The sequence below is a fragment of the Protopterus annectens genome, chromosome 1.part0, assembly GCF_019279795.1.
Source record: "Protopterus annectens isolate FY-2018-M chromosome 1.part0, PAN1.0, whole genome shotgun sequence".
NCBI classification, from domain to species: Eukaryota; Metazoa; Chordata; order Ceratodontiformes; family Protopteridae; genus Protopterus; species Protopterus annectens.
The window spans coordinates 1,076,045,975-1,076,066,590 of NC_056725.1; positions in this window are offsets into that span (position 1 = coordinate 1,076,045,975).

Sequence of the window (20,616 nt, forward strand, 5' to 3'; positions counted from 1 at the left end):
GAAGTCCAGAATCCAGTGGCACTCACAGCAGCATGCCAACTACAGGGTCGACCACCTCTGCAAGCTTCCAGTGAGGGACACATGAAGAAGAAGAGGTTACCTACATCCTTTTTTACAAATTCCATAATGATCCTTTCCAAGGCCTTACAGATCAGACTGATCAGATATCTGGGTCTATAATTACCCATATCCATTGATTCCCCACATTTGTGCTGTCCTCCAATCATCAGGCATGAAGCCTCTTCTGAAGCTGATATTGAACAAATCCTGTTGGGGTCAAACAGGTCATGTTTCAGTTTAACTTGTAATGTGAGATATGTGTGAGCTAAATTAGATTACTCGTATATTTGCTATGTCTTCTGAACCTGAGTATGTGATATCATCTACATATATACTCTGCAAAGTGCTGGGCATTCATTCTGAGATTAATAATATAATTAAAGAAGGCTTTGTGATTATCCTTTGTCTGTGAGGCTATTTTTATCTCATATCTGTCCCTTGTTGATTTGATCAGGGTCCGGAGTTCCTTGTTTGGTTTAGCAGAGCATTTTTGCCAACTTGAGACTTTGATTTATTTTTGAATGCAGTGATTTTTTTTATGTAGTTATAGAGTCTTTTTCAATATGGGTTCTACCACAGGGGGTATTTTTGAATTTGGCACTGTATTTATTACTGGGGGAACAGATGCATCTATGCAGCTATTTACATGTGCATAGAATTCGGCAGCATATGAGTCCATGTAAACACTGAGGTCTGTAAGATGGAAGAGGATTTTGAATTTAACCAGGACATCACTTAGTTGTAGTAGATTAGCCTTTGTATAATCTCTGAATTCTGATGCACTGGAAGATGCTTCAGACTTCAGTCTTATGGAGAATGTGATTGATTTGAGGTCTGATTTGACCTAGCAGGAAGTTACAATATGTTGGGAGCAAAGTTGCCACATATTGATAAGGAACACGTCCACAATTTTATTCCCCTGTATGATCTGTGGACTAACTTGTTCAAGATGTTTTTATTGATGAAGTTCAGAAATCTCTAAGTATACATGTCTTATGATGAAAAAGTGTCCAAGTTTATGGAAGGTTAGTTGAAGTCTCCTAGTAGAATACTAGATTGATGTTTGGCTAAATACTTGAGGAGTACATACTAGTTAGGCAGGAGGTGTGAGCTAAGGGGAGACAGAATGTGACCTTTAGTTAGCTATGATATGAGGAGGAGTTTTGGTAATAGCAAGTTAGATGTCCAGACATTCCAGGTTGTTATCTTGTCTAATGAGTTTGCAGATGAACCATTGGTTTTAACATTATGTAGCCACCACTATCTTTAGTGCTTTCACCCCATGTAGTGAGCTTGAATGTATGATAAGCATTGAAACCATGCACTGATGGAGGGTTTTCAATTGTCTTGAACCAGGTCTTTTAGATGATGCATAGTGTTTTCCAGGGTAAAGAGTGCTTGAAGAGAGTGGGGATTTTTTAATGCTCCTAGCTTTGAATAGTAATACCTTAATATTAGCCAAATTCTGTTTAGTTCTGTTGGAATTATTAGAAGACTTGCATTGCCTAAAAAAGACACTATGGGGAGAACAATGATATAGTCAATATACAAAAGCCTTAGGAGAAGAGGTACAGGTTGTCCACTTAAAACCATCTTGGACTGACTACCTTCTTTTCCTAGGCTGATATAAATTGTCTCACTTTGAATGACACCAGAAGCTAGTCTAATTGTTGAAATTAATCCATTCTTGGTCATAGTGTGGCATCATTCTTAGTGATAGTAGAATGCTGGTCAAAACTAGGTTCAAACAGTCTCAGACGCACAACCCCAGAGCTGTCCCATGTTTCTTTTTATATGGTCCTGGAAGGTACATCCTAAGTCATTTACACCCATCCGTAATATGACAATGTCAGTTGTGAACTTGTAGTGCAAGGGAACGAGTGTTTAGATTTTGTGATAAATCCTAGGACTTGATAAACAACTGACTTTTATGAGTCTCAACATGTAGGTCTATGGGTTTGGTATGTGCTGTGTGCTTTGTTTTGTCCTGTGTGATATATTATTAGCAAGCTGCTTGTTATTTGTTGTGGTTTTACGAGAGAGCTTTGGCACTAATTACTTTGTATAACTACATCAATTGCATGCTGTGTTTAATGATTTAAGTAATTGTCAGGAAACAAAAACATATTTTATCTGAGATGACTGCTTCAACTAGGCTGGATACAGTGATGGTTGAAAAGTGAAAAATATTGCCCTATGTGCTTGCTAATGTGGGTTGAAGGTGGTGTTGTGCCTATGGTTTTGGAGTTGTTTTACTGGAGATTTTACTTGTCTAAAGTTAACAAACAAATAAACATTCTAAGTCTACACACAAACAGTGCATAACCTAATGCAAACCAGAGCCTCTTTCCACAACTACTGACTTTTAAAGTACAATACAAACTTGGAGAATAGATTGTGTAGAGAAACATAAGGCACCAGATGCCTATATCTGTGCAGAGCAGATAGCCACAGTGATGCATAATGGACAGTGTTACACTAAACCACCTTATTATAATACAGAAAATGAACTGGAAAGCATTGCAGTTACAGAAAATATCACATATATTTGGATAAGTATATAAAACATATATTCCACTAATACAGTTGCCATAATTTTAGATGTCCAAATTGGGATGATCTTATTGAAACTTAAGATTATGCAAGACTAACCATGCCATCATCCAATGAAAAATAATGATTTATTTTCAACTTACTGCCAAAATAATGACACTCTGATGTGTATTGTTGGTTTATATTACTTTATATGATATTAAGGTAAATTAAATTCAGTGTCAAATATTTCTGTGATATTTAAAGAAAAGCAAAAAAAATATATTTTTCTTGTAAAATATCAATACATTTACCATTGTTCATATGTGCCCCCCCACCCCGCAGTACAGAAGTGCCCAGATCAGGACTGCTTTGCCTATAAACTAGGTGCAATTGATACTGTTTTGTTTTCCTGTCTGCAATAAAGACAGCTAAAAAACATGTTCACATCTCTTTCTTTTTTGTATCATCTGCTGAGTCACTGACATTATCATGACTAATTGCCCATCTAAAATTAATTTGTCAGCAGTACCTGTCAGGGTAAGGTACATATTTCTCTGTGCCTGTGTCTCTGGTATATCATGCAGGCAGAGACAAATTCCTCTGAAAAATATGTGAGCAATTAATCTTAAACAAAGTGTGTGGGCTTTCACTTCTTTTGATTCCAAGGTAAGGAAATACATGTTTTTACAGGTTTATCATCAACATTGCGACTGCACATTCATTGAGTCAGGATGTGGAATGTCAGAACTTTGAACACTGCAAATTAGAACACAAATATTCTGGACTGCTAAATCTCACCCCCTCTTGACCCATGGTATCGCTTGTTTCTAGGTTCAACACTGGATGTGAATGTCGACATTCAGTGTTTTTTCAGAGATATGAACTTTCTGCATTCCGGTTTTTGCAGATTTTGCTCACTCATATGACTGAATGATGATGTTCAAGCATAATTTTGATAGTAAACCATTATTACATGCAGGTTTCTGGTACCTTCCCAGTGCCAGGAGAAAAGCAACTTAAGGGATGAGTTGAACTATAGGAGAAGCTGGAGTTTTCCTTTAAGAAATTATATCAAACGTTACATAGACTGGCATTCCTACCTTCAATTAGAGTAGTCTTATTCAGTTTAATCTGGTCAGAAAATGGAACTGTTAGCTACTTCCTAGCTTCCTGGATGGAAAATGGAGTAAATCATCCTCATTTGGTTTTAGCTTGTGCACATTAAGTTCAGTCTGCAAGTGCCTTAACTGCTTGTTCTGCATTATGCTTTGTATCTACAGCACTAGTTGTGTGTCTGCCTTGTCTAATTTAAGTCAGCAATGCTTGAATGGCAGACTACACACAGTGTTGTTGTTTCTGTATTATAATCAAGATATAGAATCTATGCTATTCATTGACACATTTGAGCAGTGTAAATGCAATAAAATGATTTTTGTCTGATTTAGTAAGGCAACAAGTTGCTTTAATAGGAAAGTGTATTTCTGTATTTCTTTTTTTATCTACGTTTGTTTACTGGGATAGTACATTGATCTCAGAGGATACTTTTACCTATAGAAGAACACAATGAATTATAAAGACTTTACCTAAAAAAGAATATAGTGAATTATATAGTACTGACATAGCAGTTACAGAAAAGAGTTGATACTAATAGACGTTACATTCAGTGCATAAAGAGAAAGTAATTAGACTGTGTATACATAACATTTACGTGCAATAGCAAAAGCTAGTGGGTGTGACAATCCTGAGAAGATGAAGAGAAATATAAGACTTATAAAGGAATGCATTGGAGTGGAAAGAGTGGCTAGGTAATGTGCCTGGCCTATAAGCATTTGCAATGAGCTTGTTTAATAAGATGTATTTTGAATTATAGTCTAAGTCAAGAGTAAGTGGAGAGGTCTTTTAGAATGAGAAGTACATATTCCAATGTTCAGTGTTCAGTCCATTTAAATGGCAACTCATAGCCTTAGGTTATAACCCTGGGGAGTTTGCCACCATAAGACCTTGTATCAGAAACTGATTCACCAGCTTAGTTATACAACTCATTCTTAAAAAGAGCAAAAGGGGAAGACAATATAATATGTAATTGTAGAGAATTGCAGCTTTTACTCACCCTGTGAAAAATGAGATTGTCCTTTATTACTGCTGGTACAGTCAGCAACTTTATCAAAAGATTTCTATTTCTGGGATTTACACTGTTTTAAAAAGTCTACACAATAAATTGATGACATTATTTCATCAATCAGACATTTCTGAATAGAATGATGTTTCCCAAAGAGCATAATTTCAGGGCCTTTAGATCCGTACTCTAGCCTTATGTTTCAACAGATGAAGGTCATGTATTTGCTTTTAAACGTTTGCTGAATCCTTTCTAATCTGTATATAATAAACTTGGAGAATATACTAAAAAACAATCAATCAATATGTAATCTAAAAAGGACAGTTGGTAAGAAACATAACACCTTAATTTCCCTATTACTAATTACTTTCAAGATGCCCCACATAAGACTGTAATATCTTTGCACAGCACTGCCAACATGAATACTGAAATGTACTTTTTTATCAATGATTATACCTAGATCTTTTGCACATTATACAACTTGAATTATTTCCTGATTTATTGCAAATGGATATCAATGGTTAGTTTTTCCTAAAGGTATCACATTCAATTTATTTGCATTAAATGCTACTTCAGTGTAGATTGACTGCTCATATGTACTGTATTTGTATTTTTGCAGACTGCAGTGTTCATTGATGGTTCTTAACCACTAAACCAGTCTTAATATCATCTGCATATTAATCTGTTCATACATCTTTAGGAAAAAGGAACCAAGGATATGTACAAACAAAGCAGAAAGAGGACACAGAAAAGAACCTCAAGGAATTCCAGCATTCACAGTTATTTCTTATAAATATGTCTCTTATTCTGACTCTGGAGCATCTATCATGCAGCAAGTTCCTAACCACCACAGTACCAGAGTTTTTCATTTTTATTTTTTCTTATCACCACAAAAATAATCCAATGTGACACAGACTCAAAGGCCTTAGATAAGTCTAAATAAACTGCATCCTCTGAGAGACTGTTCTTAAAGATGTCCACCACATTAGAATAAAACTCAATTTGGTCACGTTGCCATGATCTTCAGGTCATAAGTCTGTACTATGTATTATCAAACAAATGTCTCATCTTAATAGGAATTAAGGGCAGAATAGCTCTGTCATAAACCTTGCTGATAATGTTTGTCAGACTGATTGGGTGAACTGGTACAACTATTGCTCTTTTTCCCAGATGTCGGGTACACAGAAAGTGTCCAGGGTGACTTGTAAATAATAAGCTAAACAACACATTGTTGCTTATAAGGTTTATAAGAGAAACTAACCATTATATTCATCTGGACCTGCTTCAGCATTACATTTAAAGGAAATCACTGCTATCGTAGTTGTTTCCACCAGAATTCTTAGGCAGGAGGCAGTGCTATCAATAACATCTTTAACTACGTGATGGCTGTGTTACAGAACAGTCAAAGAAGTATTTACAGAGGGACTTGGCTACAGTAAGATGCACCACCACCATAGTCTTATTCACATATAATTCTGTATTTACAGAATAATATCCTATAAACTGGTACACATGCTGAAAATGCTTTATAAGTGTTGCTTGTGTGATCAACTAGTTTTATTCATAACTTGCCTTCTGTTTCCTCACAGGTTTGTTCACTATATGAGTTGTTCTTTTAAGTTTTTGTTTATATTCCAGTGATGGAAACTTCTTGGCCAGTTGTCAAAGCTTCTTTTTCTTACTAAAATACCTAGGGATGGAATGAGACCATCATGAGTTCATAAGGAGTTAGCTGGCATGCAGTCCAGTAGACTATTAATGAGGCCAAACCACATTCCTAATTGCCCCATGTCTAGTTAAGGATAATGCTCAATGGCACACATTGGGCGAATGAAGGCTGAAGGAATCAAACCCTTTACCTTAAGAAGTTGCTCATTATCTGCTCCTTAGTTCACAGCCTTAATCCTCTTCAACAGCTGCCATGGGTGATAAAAATACTACTTGCCATTATTGCTAATTATCTTGGTTTCAACTGGAATAAACCTGATTACTAAAGAAGCTATAAAGTCATAAAAGATCTTCAATTTGTCTGAATTTTTTTTACCTGTTTGGCTTAGCCCACTTTCAGTTTAATATCTTGCTTTCTATTAAATTATACGTACCCTGAGAGAACATATTTAATCATATGTTATGCTGTTGTGACTCTTTCTTTAAGCTCAGATTAACTTTTCGTTCAACACAACAGTGATCAGAATTACCTATGCTGGGGGCAGTTGAACATTCAATTACTGAGTCTGTGGATTTAGAAAGTATTAATTCCCCAAGTATGTAAGTTAAGAACTTGATTGTAACCTACATCCCCCCAACAAACTATTAAACATGTGCCCTTATACCTCCATAGATCTGCAGTAAACATGTGGATAATTGAGATCACCATAAATAAATAAATAGTCCTTATAAAGAGAACTACAAATCCTTCTCACAATTTTCTCATTATCAAGACGGTTGCCTTTTGCTTGTCTGTAAAAGACAACAACAATATAAAAATCTTTACCTAACTACATAGTAACAGCAACTAGTTCAGTGGAAAATTCAGTATGAAGAGTGGTAAAACTGGCGACAGTCAACATGTCCGAATCACCTAGAGGGTGATTGATAAACGGATACGCAGAATAGTAGAATGTAAGATGAGAGATGAACAGTTCGGATTCAGATCAGGATGCAGCACAATTGACCCGATGTTTGCATTGAGACAGATACTTGAGAAGAAACTAGAGATGAGGACAGAGTCCAACTGGGCATTCCTAGACTTGGAGAAAGCATATGACAAGGTCCCAAGAAAGCTGATCTGGGCAGTACTGTGGTGGTTTGAAGTCCCAGAAACATTGGTAGAATTAGTACAGGCTATGTACAAGGACCCAGTGACTCAAGTACGAACAGTGTTTGGCCTCACTGAGGGGTTCCCAGTGGGAGTGGGTGTACACCAGGGTTCAGCTCTGAGCCCACTGCTGTTCATACTGGTAATGGACTACATCAGCAAACAGGTTGGAGGGGTCAGAGCAACAAAGCTGCTGTATGCAGATGATGTGGCAGTACAGGCAGACTCTGATCTAGAACTTCAGCAAAGGATAGGAGAATGGAATGCAAATCTGAAGGCACATGGGATGAAACTAAGCACAGATAAGACAGTGGTAATGGCAGCAGATTGGGGAAATCAGAAGAAGCTGAGAATAGAGATAGATGGGAAGATAGTGGAACAGGTAAACAGCTTCAAGTATCTGGGAGGGGTGGTTGAGGAGAAGGGTAGTCTGAATGAAGAGGTCAAAGCTAGAATCAGAGGGGCTGCAGCCAACTGGCATAGAGTATCAGGTGTAGTATATTACAGAAGAATGCCAAAGAAGCTAAAAAGTAAGGTGTACAAGACAGTGGTGCGACCAGTACTACTGTATGGTACAGAAACCTGGGCAGTAATGGCAGAACAGTTGAAGAAGCTAGAGGTGATGGAAATGAAGTGCCTGAGAAAGGTGGTAGGATGCACACTGCGGGACAGGTGAAGAAATGAGAACATAAGAGCAGAAGCCAAAGTAGCTCCAATTGCAGAAAAGATCAAAGAAAACAGATTACAATGGTATGGGCACATGTGTAGGAAAAGCAGAAGACAATCTGGTGAGGGAGATTTGGGACAGACAGGAAGAAGGTAAGAGGAAGCGAGGGTGTCCAGCAAAGAGGTGGATGGATTGTGTGAAAGAAGATCTTTGACAGTCAGGCATGAGTGTTGAAGAAGGCAGGAGAGTGGCACTGAATCGAGAGAGTTGGCGATAGTTAATACAATACCCCGACGCCATGCAAATGGGAAAAAGGGGATGATGATGTTGAATGATGATAATGAGTGGTAAAACTAAAATATTCCGTAATGTATAATGAAATTCCTCTGTTTTTCTTGTTACCATTATTTATACCATGTTTCAACAATACAGATAATATCATGGCTACCATTTCTCTAAATGGTTTCAGTTATAGTATTTATTCTCCTGACATTGAATACTTAGCAGCTTACTATCCTCACAGAATGTAACATCTGTTTAAAATTATCAAAACTCTCTCTTTGTACAAAAGAATCCCTTATTACCTTTATTAAATGGCTACTCAAGGTCCTGTTACCCTTGCACATAGAAAATGGTCATCCTTTTGTGTGTATGTTAACTTCATTCACTAGTTTTTCTAAAGAAATATAACTTTAATACTGTTCTCATTTGTACTTCATTACCCATTGCTGTTATATTTACATTTTATTGGTGCATGATCTGAAACCGTCATTGGATGTATAGTGAGGTATTCAATTAAATGTACTTGTTAGTGGAAAAATAATTTCTATCTAGTCTAGGCTAGATATAGTACTTTAGAGAATAATGTGCAACTTCAAGTTTTCTCTACCAAGTATTTTTACAACGTTCTAAGGAAATCAACACTCTCTTGTTATATTTTTGCTTCTATGCCCCCTGATATTTCTTCACTATTGCAAATCAAGTTTCAGTCCTCACCTATAAGTAATATTCTCTGTTGAAAGCTAATTCTTCTTAAGCTCCATGATAGCAGTTCTTGATGCCAGTGTATTCCTCGTCCCTTGCCAATAGCCCCTTACTACCACAAATCTACCATTATTGTCCTTTTCTCCTCTTCTGTCACTACTGGTGTCCCTCTGGCAATCAGTATAAGTACTCTCCTTTTCCTCTGCCCCTGATATTCTGCTGAATCTTCATCCTGAAATCCTTTCCTTGTCAAATTCACTTTCTTGTTTTTTTTTTCTAAATGTGTCTCCTGCAGCATTACTATTTCCACTCTGCATGTGTTACTATAATTCAGTACTGTTTCCTTTTTGTCTATACCTGTATACATCTCACAGTAATATGGACAGAGAAACCATTACAAAACAAAAAATGTTTCCCCCTATTATACATGACAGTTTTTTTTTTCTGGAACATGTATTTCCAGCTTTTCTCCTGTATGCACACATTAATTTTAGAAGGCTGAGCTTTTATACATTTATTTCATCTCTTCTCCAATAGAACCTATATCACATTTTCAAGACATTTTGCTTTGATGAAAACCCTCACATGAAAATCTAAAAATATTTTCAGAACACTCCCATCTCCTGTTAACTTAGAACAGACAAACAAAACGATGTGTTTTTTCAAGAAATTAAGTTTAACCCTCCTGATAGGAACAATGGACAAACTGGCATTTGCACCCCAAAGGCATTACCTAGTTTAAAATTAAGGTTACTCATGCTAAAGTGCATGTTAAAGCTGTATTCCTATTTACACTGATTGCTTTATGTTTTCTTATCTTTATTTCCCAGATGTGAAAAATAGCTTGTACGCTTACAGAAAATGTTAAGTTTTAGCCTTATGAAAAAGTGCACTTGCTGTCTTAAAAAAAAAAAAAACTAAATTAAGTTCTGTTCTAGTCAATGCAATAAGTATAAAGTCTGCTGATTAGGCGGGTCTACTTTAAACTCTCGAAAGCAGTAAAACCTGAATCCGAATCGCACGACACAGAAAGAGCGAACCGCAAATGTCAAACGAACGAAACTGCAAAAGGGGAAATATCAAAATCGCATAGTTTGCCCATCTGCGGTATAGCTCCGTAAGGTAAGTGTGCGATAGTTATGGACCTTAGGGTTAGGGAGGGGTTAAGGATAGTGCATAGACAGTTGTGTATGTGGGGTTAGTGTAGGGTTAGCAGTAGGATTTTGGTGCTTTAATTTAGGGTTAGAAGTAGGGATTTGGTTAGTCTATGTATGTGTTTTTTTATTTTGTTTGGGTAGGTAGTGTGTTGCGGGTGGTGGGATTGGCCAACTATGATGGTTCGAGGTTTACATTTTTGTGCTTTAGCTCATTTGACGTATTTGCAGTTTTTCTCTTTATGTGTCGCGCGATTCGGATTCGTTTTTTTGTGTTTCGAGGGTATAATGTAGACCCAATTAGGCTACTATCTCTTATTCACTTCCCATATCAATCTTTATTTTTCACTGAACCACTTGTCATTGTATCAAAAACAGCCAAGAGGAAGGTAGAAACCAGTGACACCACTGGAACCAAACAGCAGTGCTACTAGAAGGCAGAAATGAAGTGAGCCACAATGAGGAAATGCAGCTATAAATTTTAATAACAAATATCCACAGTTGTCGAGTGCTTTCTTCCCATTAAGGGACTTCATCAGAACTGTTGGATGTCATAAAATACCCAGTATAAATACAATCATCTCATGTCATGTGATACAAAAATTGACTAATAACATATAAAAAGCAGATATCAAATGGCAACAGCACTCTTAAACATTAATGAAAAGTACTTAAAAATAGCATTTTAATCGATATTAAAAATATATATAAAGATATATATGTGCAAAATGGTTTACCATCAAAATCTCGGAAGACAGTTACGTGAACCTTGAAAGGTCGAATGTCACTGTTCCAAGGTTTCATTATGGCAATTTTTTGTATTTTTGACAAAGCATTACAGAGCTTGAAGTCATTAAACTTGGATACCTAGTTCAATTCATGACAGTGGGGTGTACTTTGGAAGCCACCCTTGTATTTGCATAGATTTTCAATGATATCTCTTCTATTTTTTCCACACAACTAATCCATGCTGGTGCAGTTTCTGATGTCCATTTGTCTCTCTATGTCTATGCATTTGTCACTAAAGATTGAGGGTATGGAAGTTTGCATGATGAAATGGTTGGTTTTCTCTCTAGGGATTTTTATTTATTTATTTTTTGTATTTCTTTGTCAAACAGCTATGGCCATCTGACATAAGCATGTCTTTAGAAAGGGTGACACTGGTATATTGTCTATTTAAATGTATTGCCCAAATGGTGCCTGACTTGTAATAGATACATAGTACAAAAGTGAGGCAAAAGGAACACTGAAGAAACAACTGATGAGTAAAATCATGGATCCTTAGCAAAAAAAGTATCCGACTCCATAGTCTGAGCGCTTCTGTTCTTTATTATTAGAAGAACTTCATCAGAAATAAATAAACATTATATTTAGGAGTTTAAATAGCTTGATATTTGTGGATAGAGTATTTTTTTGTCCAATCAAAACAGTTTAGGTTAAGCTAACAACAATACTAGGTACCTGGCCTGCTGTGACTGACCAGTTCCTTGTGACATTTAATTAGATTAAAGTAGTTAAAGAAAATGGAGAGATGGAGAGATGGATGGGTGGAAGATCCAAAGAGAAGTTGGAATGATGGATGGCTTGATGGATGGACAGACAGATGAATGCATTCATCTCTCTGTCCATCCATCCATCCATCCATCCATCCATCCATCCATCCATCCATCCTTCCATCCATCCATCCATCCATCCATCCATCCATCCATCCATCCATCCATCCATCCATTATTACAACCTCTTCTTTGGACATTCCAGCCATCCATCAGTTAATCTATCTGTTTTGTTTAGCTGCTTTCATCTAATTCAGATGAACTGACAGATGAAGACATGGAAGGATGAATGAATGAATGAATGAATGAATGAATGAATGAATGAATGAATGAATGAATGAATGAATGAATGAATGAATGAATGAATGAATGAATGAATGAATGAATGACTGGCTGGCTGGATTAGAAGAGTCCTCTCGTATTAATGTTGCAGTTCTATTTGAATAAGATGCAGCATTTCCTGACTGCAATGAAAAAGGAAAGCAAGTGAAAGAGATGTCCATAATGCTGCTGGAAATGTATACAATTCATTGGATGACTTGACATTTGATAACAGATGACTTTATAGTAAAAGTACTTTTTTTAATTTTTAATTTTTCTGGCATGAAGGAAGGGTGAGAAGAGGTTAAGGGCTATAATTAGGGCAACTATGCAACTCTATTTTTGTTATCCTATTACATGTGAAATGAAGTTGACTGATAAATAAATGCAAAAGGATGAATTTAAAATGTTATACTTAGAAGGCTGTTTTTTTTTTTCTGTTAGCCATACAACCTGATGGTCATCATGCCTCCCAAAATCACAATGTCCATTCATTTACCATCATACAGAGATAGGGCAGCTGGTCATGGTATAATCCTATTCCAAGCAGCTTTAGGGAATTTTCACATTTTTAGCTATAATTCCTCCACTTGCCACAGGACATAGATGTATGCACATATGAAGGTCTGCTATGCCTTCCAAATGAGCTTGGGTATTCCTGCGCATACTCCATAAAAGCTGTTGCATTTACACAGCATATCGAAGCAGCAGTCTTTGATCCATTTTGGTGTCTGCTGTGTACCTCTTTCTGCAATAAGTGCTGACAATTTACTAGATTGAACCACCTCTCTCCTCCTGGGATGGTGTAGCTAGCATTGGCAGCATACTGCTACCCACCTTGTTCATTATTTAATCATCCAGGGGGCTAGTCAGTCATAAGTGATTGGGGTTAAGGCAATCAATTTATTCATTTGCATGCTGGAGTAAACTGAAGACTTAATATTTAATATAAAGAAATGTCTAGCAGCAAATAAATGAAAAATAGAATGCTTGACATCACAGGATAAGGTAGGAACTTTTTGGATACATTAATAGCGGACAACATAATACTAAGTGTTAAACTCAAGCTGAAAATATACTGAATTTTACATGAAGAAAATGAGAGATTGCAATACAAAATTATCTGTAACTATAAATGTGGGGAAAATGGCAGGACATAAAGCACATTAGTAAGATCTTGCCAGGTTATAGATCATTCATATGATGCTGTTCTTCCATTCTATTTTAATTGCTCAGTTATGGCACTGTTGCAATGTCCGCATATGTTTCAACCCATTCAAAAAAAATCAAAATGTAGAATCTTAACATTAGAGTTCAGTTGTTCCAGTTCAAGAGGTGTGTATCCATGTATTATAGTGAGCATTCCTCTCAAATGTCCCTGATATTCAGAGATGTCCATGATTTTTACTCAAATTTTAGCTGTCCCTTTTAATCCCACCTAAAACAGTTGACTTTTGGAGGAAAGGTGGTGAATTGCATGTAATGAATAATGACAATGATTAAGAGTTATAGACTTCTTTACTCCAGAAAAGGTTTAATAATTCATATGCTCTGATTTTGTCAAAGTCTCAAGTTACTAGCACTAATATTTTAAAAGCGCCCCTCATTGTGACTGATTTTTTTTTCTGAATCTGTCCCTGATTTGTTGAGAGCTATGATAGTGAGTGTTTATATACAGCATATCTGTATCATAGAAAGTATGGTCTTTGTAAATGAAAGTTAAATCACATTTTCTGTGGTACACTTATTTATGTATTTGTAAGTTCATAGATGGTTACTTGGCTATTGGCCCAGGAGCCATTTTAAGCCAACCCAAGAATACATCAAATTTGACAAAATGTTGCTAATATATTAATAATGCAAGGAATTTTACAGTTACATTATAGGCTTGCACACATCAAGCATTCACAGGCTTAAATACTCATTCATTATTTTGTATCTCACGAACTTACAAAGGATTAATTCTTCCTAGCTTAATAGTAACTAACATGAAGGAATGGGATGAGACACCATTTTTTTCTAAGAATGCAAACATTGCTTTCTACTTGAGAGAGGGTCAACAACAAGTCATCATGATAGAATACAGCCAACGCATTTTTCTTTTTTTGAATAAGAATGCAAAGCATATCCTGAAAGGTGCCTTTTATTCAAGAAATTAGAAAAGTAAAGCAATAGTTCAGAATGAAGTCAAGTTTCTGTGGCAAGATGACAGACTGGTACTGAGGATCATGATAGCCCTTAGCATTTTCAGACACCTGTTTTTAAAGCTGATTTTCTAGGACTATGCAACTAAATGATTTTATAATGTTACTTCCCCCAAGTCTAAGTAATGGGTCCTATATTGTTTTATTTATATTTCAGTAGGTTAGAATTTAATGATTTATATATGACCTGGAAAATAACTACACATATAAAACAGAACAGGAAGGATTGAGGTTTAAATGAAGGCAGGACTTAAATGAGCTATGTAATGTTTCACTGAAAATGATTGGATAGATTATAAGTGATGTATAATGTTTGCAACTGGGAGTATGTCAGTATAGAATGTGATGTAAAATGCTTGCAACTAGGATTGTGTTGGTATGGCTTGTTTTCATGTATATAAATGTATGATTGACTATGTTGTATGTGATGGTTTATTAAAGATGTTTCTTGTTTAAAAAAGGGGAAGAATTGAATAATTTATGTAATGTTGCTTAGGTTATATGATATATAGCAATATATGTGAAGTATAATGTATGTAAATGTGAACTTGTTAATACAGTTTGATTGCTTTTATATAAATGTAAATTTGCCTAAGACACAAATGATAATTCAATAAAGGGGGTACAAAAAAGAATGCTTGTGCCTTGAGATATTACAGTTGACCATAACATAACTACAAAGCAGCATACAGTCAATGTAATACTCTCCACAAATTTTAGTTTATGACTGCTAACACATCAAAACTTAGGTTATCACTGCTGCTATGTTTTAACTGGGAGCATCATGTAGCTAATTAATAAATATGAAATGTAAGGAAGATTGGAGACATATCTTTCCTTATGAGACAGCACAGTATAAAACATAATATTGCCTTTACCAAATTGAAAAGTGATATAGGAAAGGTAAGTTATGCAAAACAGTCGGCTAACAAATACATGAAAAGTATCTTCAAGGAAGCTAAATCACATTCAGCAGAAGATTCTAAGGATTTTGAAGGTAGATGTAGATAAAACCAGTTTACAATAATATTAATAAAATAAATGTAACATAAGAAACTTGGGAAGGTTAAACAGAAGAGGCACAGGGGTAAACCAATGGCACTGCTGACAAGATTGAGAAACTAGAGCCATAGACAGGCATTCTAAACATGTATTTATGATACAACCCAACAGAGAAATTGGAGAATATGGGTATATAAACACTGTATTGTGTTAAGGTATCAATCAACAGTGGCATATCGAGAAACTTTCAATTGGAAGGGTATATCTAGCCCAATAAATGACTTCTATCTGCGATGTAAACATGACGGCATGTACTCTGCAATATTTTAAAATGTATGGCATGCAGACCAGCATTTAGCAGGATATGTTGAGGCATACTGTAGGACGGCATTAGGTAAGACAACTTAAGATAGACAATATATTTATTTATTTTATTTATTTTATTTCACATTTGTTAACCAGGTTAGTCCAAATGAGTTTGAAAACAAGTCCATTTTCAGTGGAGACCCGAAGGGGAAAGCCCCAGCAAACATAAGTAAAGATAAAGTGACAATATGCAAATATTAAATAACAATCACAATATAAAATAATTGTAAAAAAAGAAAAGGTTAACTATTTGCATTGCATTGATAGTAAGCAATCCACTTTCAGTGGCGACCCAAGGGGAAAGACCCCGAGCTAACATAAACAAAGATAAACATATAGAACAAAAACAGGTCTATATTATAAGCAAGAAGGTGTACTTACCCACATACATAAACGTCGACATGTCTTCCTCGAACCGCGAAAACATCGATCGTCCTGAAGTGCGAAATCTGAAATGTCGAATCATTATAGTTGACCCTTCTGCAGTACAGCTCCGTAAGGTAAGTGTGCGATAGTTATGGACCTTAGGGTTAGGGTGCGTGTTAAGGTAAGTGCATAGATGGTAATGTATGTGAGATTTAGTGTAGGGTTAGAAGTAGGGTTTTGTTAAGTGCATGTGTGTGGATTATTTAGTTTGTTTGGGTATAGCTTGTTAAGGTAAGTTTGCGATAGTTACAGACCTTAGGGTTAGGGTGCGGGTTAAGGTAAGTGCATACATGGTGGTATATGCAAGATTTAGTGTAGGGTTAGAAGTAAGGTTTAGTTTAGGGTTAGAAGTAGGGTTTTGGTTAGTGTATGTATGTGGTTTATTTAGTTTGGGTAGGTAGTATGTAGCGGGTGGTGGGGTGGGACAACTATGACAGTTCGAGTTTTTTAATTTCGCGGTTTAGGGCGTTCGGTGTATTCGCAATTCGAGGAATATGTGTTGGTGTTTTAGTATTCGGTTAATAGGGATTTTGTGCTTATTATATAAACACAACAAAAAACTATTAAAAATAACACTGCAAAAATGAAATTAATTATAAAGAGAAAAACAAAAGAAAAAAAATGAACATTAATAGTTGCACTGATAGCAGTTGTCTAAAAATATGAGAGTAAAAACAAAAAGATAATCGTTGTTCAAAAGAAGGACAATGTATAGACATTGATAGGAAGTGGGTGGAGAGATAAATAGTGTGGAGAATGGGAGGGGGAAAAGAACAGAGGGGGGCTACAGTAGGGCTATAGTAGTAGAGCTGATGGTTTAGGAGGTTAGTTTAAGCAGAAGTTACTAACAGAGAAAGAAAGTTTGGAAATGCAACAGGTTATGCAACAGGACAGACTAAGACTACGTGTGGTGAAGGCAACGGCATAATTTCGAGTTTAGTAGGTGGGATTTAAGCTCCTTTTTAAAACAGTATTTTACCAAGACTTAGCATTACCATCCCCTGTAGCTCCTTTGAGCTGAGTTCAATCAATAAGCACCGTAACTCATTAAACCTGTACCTTAGCTTTCAACTTCTCAGCATAACTATATAAATAGCTAAAAAGGGTTTGATAGGCTAGTAAAAAGCTCCCCTACCCCGGTGCTGTCAGACTGTGTCTTCCAGCATAACACACTACATTTGAGTCTTCATTCTATTCTCACTCCTCTTTTTCTGAGAATTGGCCCACCAACCCCCATGCCTATACAGTGTCATACCCTCCTTTATTTCTTGTGCAACTTTAAGCCCATTCCATTTATTGTACAGGTGATCAGCCATACTAGAGCCTTAAAAACGTACCTCTCCTCACTCCAAGCACACTGATTGTTTTTGAATTTGTCTGGCCTCTTCCTGCTGGGCCATCCCACTCCATTCACCCTGCGGGCTCACTCCTCTCCTCTACCCTGCCCCCAAATTCTACCCACCCCCACTACCTGCACATTTATCTCAACCAAATTTGATCACTCCCTGTACACACAACTTACTTTCATACTATCCACCTACCATCTACACTATGTCCACTCCCCCATACATGCCCCTACTGGTAATTACCATTCTTTCCTCACTAAACTACCTCGCTTATCTCACACATATACCTAAATATATATACCAAACCATACATCCCCTATACACTTCACATCCACCACACAATCTTCCTGGACATCACCCTTGTTAGAAAAATATGTATTTGAACATGTATAAAGTGCTAGTTTAAAAGCAAATAGTATATAATGCATTTTATTCTATTTACAATATGGCAGTAAGAATGATTTTACATGCAATTGCTTGAAGCTTTGGAGCTGCAGTGTATTTGAACTCTGACCCTGGCAGTAGCCAGCTCAGCAAGCTTATGTTTTTCACTAATGATTATCTGCTGGGTCAGGAAAATTAAATGTATAAAGCATTGAATATTCTTATTCCTTCCTCTGAGATAATTGACCTTGTGAATGTATCAGAGATAAGACACAGCTGCTAAAGTAAAGTTGCAAGAAGAACAGAGAAGACTGAACCAACTATTGTATTCGAGCAAGCCTAAGACCTTGGAAGAGTAACATTTACAGAAAGACATTATAACGAACCAGGTGCTTTGCAAGGCTGTATTATTCCCATGGGAAAACTTTTAAAATGTATAACATCAGCTTTTTCTTATGAATAGAATATTGTAGACCATAGTGATGTAGGTGCCCTGTGACTAACCACATCAGTAAGGTGGGCACAGCTTGAATGTAAGACTATATAAAATTGTGTATTTCCTGCATCATGTCAGACAAAACTCTGTACTTGTATGGTTTTTTGCCTCCTGGTGTACACTAGTAAACTTTTGCATCTGAGCCTCCTGTGTTGTTATCATTTGTTTTTATTTAACAGTTTGGTCCTCCTTGAACCGGAATTCCCTTGGTAAGCTGCAGATCAGAGTGTATCGGTGGTCGAATACTGCGCAGGAGAAGTTACCGAAACGGTTCTTCTTGAAACACAAAGACCTCCGACTGAATTGTCGTTTTGAGAGGCTGGCCACTTTCTGATCTGCGGCCGAAGAGTGGTCTCGAACTGGTTGACCCAGGAGGCTCAGGTAGGAAGATATTTGCCTTTTTTCTGTTTTAGATCAGGGACTAGGTTACAGTAAATGTTATTGTCAGAGATTTGTTATACAGATCAGGGACAAAAGGAAATTACTGTATATTTTGTCAGAGACCAGGGAAACAGAATAAGGTAGGCAGTTATTCTAGATAAACTGTGTAAGGAACTGAAATACCACATGGTGAAAAGGGTTATGTAACATTTTCTTTTAGAATGGGAAATCAGTGCACTAAAAAATCGTGGGATCCGCCCCTAACTGATGACGCAAAATATATGCAATTACAACGGACTGATAATGTAAGGTATTATACAAAATGGGTTAATAAATACGGATTTGACTGTAAATTAAACAAGATTTCATTAGTTAAACTTTTAAAACAGCTTAAATCTGACGCAGAAGGTCAGGCAAAAAAACAACAGCGATTAGGCATTCCTCAAGCACACAGGTGGATTGAGGAAGTAAACCGAAGGGAATAGAAAACTAAAAATGCAAAAACATTATTTTTAGACAAAGAGGATAATAATACAGTAATAGCGATGGCCCCTCCCCCTCCACCCCCTCCAATGCCTTTTTCAGGATATGAAGCAGGAGGACAAGTTGGTCCACCTCCACGTTATCCTGAAGTTACAAGAGTACTAAAACCATTTGTTAGAGATCCTATTGAAACTAGGTCCCGGACACGTAAAACACTTGGGGACACAGACTTATATCAAATAGGGAGAAACACACTAGAAGAGAGTGAGGAAGAAATCTGTCCACTAATCGAGGTACCAAATCCTCAGGCAGGACAGGAAGGGCAGGACCCAACTCTTCTAGTATATAGACCATGGACACCGGAAGATATTCGGAAAGCTACAGAGGGAATCCCTCATCCAAAAGTTAATTACATAAAGTTTTTACAAGATTTACAAGGTATGAGACTAAGTTACCACTTGAATGGGGAAGAAGTAGAAAAGGTAGTTAGAAAGATTGTGGGTCCAGACTGGCACATGATTTGTGGCACCTGGAATCCTCGTAATGCAGAGCTTAAACCACTCCCACATAATGACGCAGAATTAGACAACAGAGTGAAAGGTCTTACAGACCGAATTTCTGAAAAATGGAAACCTAGAGCAGATTGGACTTGCATTAATCAATGCATACAACAGGAGAATGAAACTTTAGATGGGTACTATGGTAGATTATTGGAATGTTTCAATAACCATAGTGGTATGGCTATTCCTGAAAATCAGACACATGATACCTCATATGAACAGCAACTGAAAAATGCATTTTTGAAAGGTTGCATTGCACCTATCAGTAGCTTTATTACAAAGCATATGATAGATCATCGAACAAGTAGGCTACAAGCCTTACTTGAATATGCCAGACATGCTGAAAGACACTTTAATAGTAAAATGAAAAAGAAGACACAGGTCTTCACAGCTGAAGACGGAGCAGAGGTCTTTGTAGTACAGTCAGGTAAAAAGGGTAAGAAAAATACCCAGGGAAATAGACAATCTGACAAAAGGTCAAAAAATTTTGAAGAGAGAAAAAAAGAAAGGTGAGTGCTTTAAGTGCAGCAAGAAAGGACATTTAGCAAGGGATTGCAGGCTAAATAAAAAGGTGACTACAGAAAATAAAGGTGATGAGGACTGACTATATGATAGTGATGAAAATCAGAAATCATCAGGGAAGGAAAACAAACAAAGGGCAAACGTAAATGTAGTGGAAGGAACAGAGGAAGTGCAAGCAGATGTAGAGGATGAAGAAAGTGAAATTTTAGATTTGGCATTACTGAGCTTGAAGCTCTAT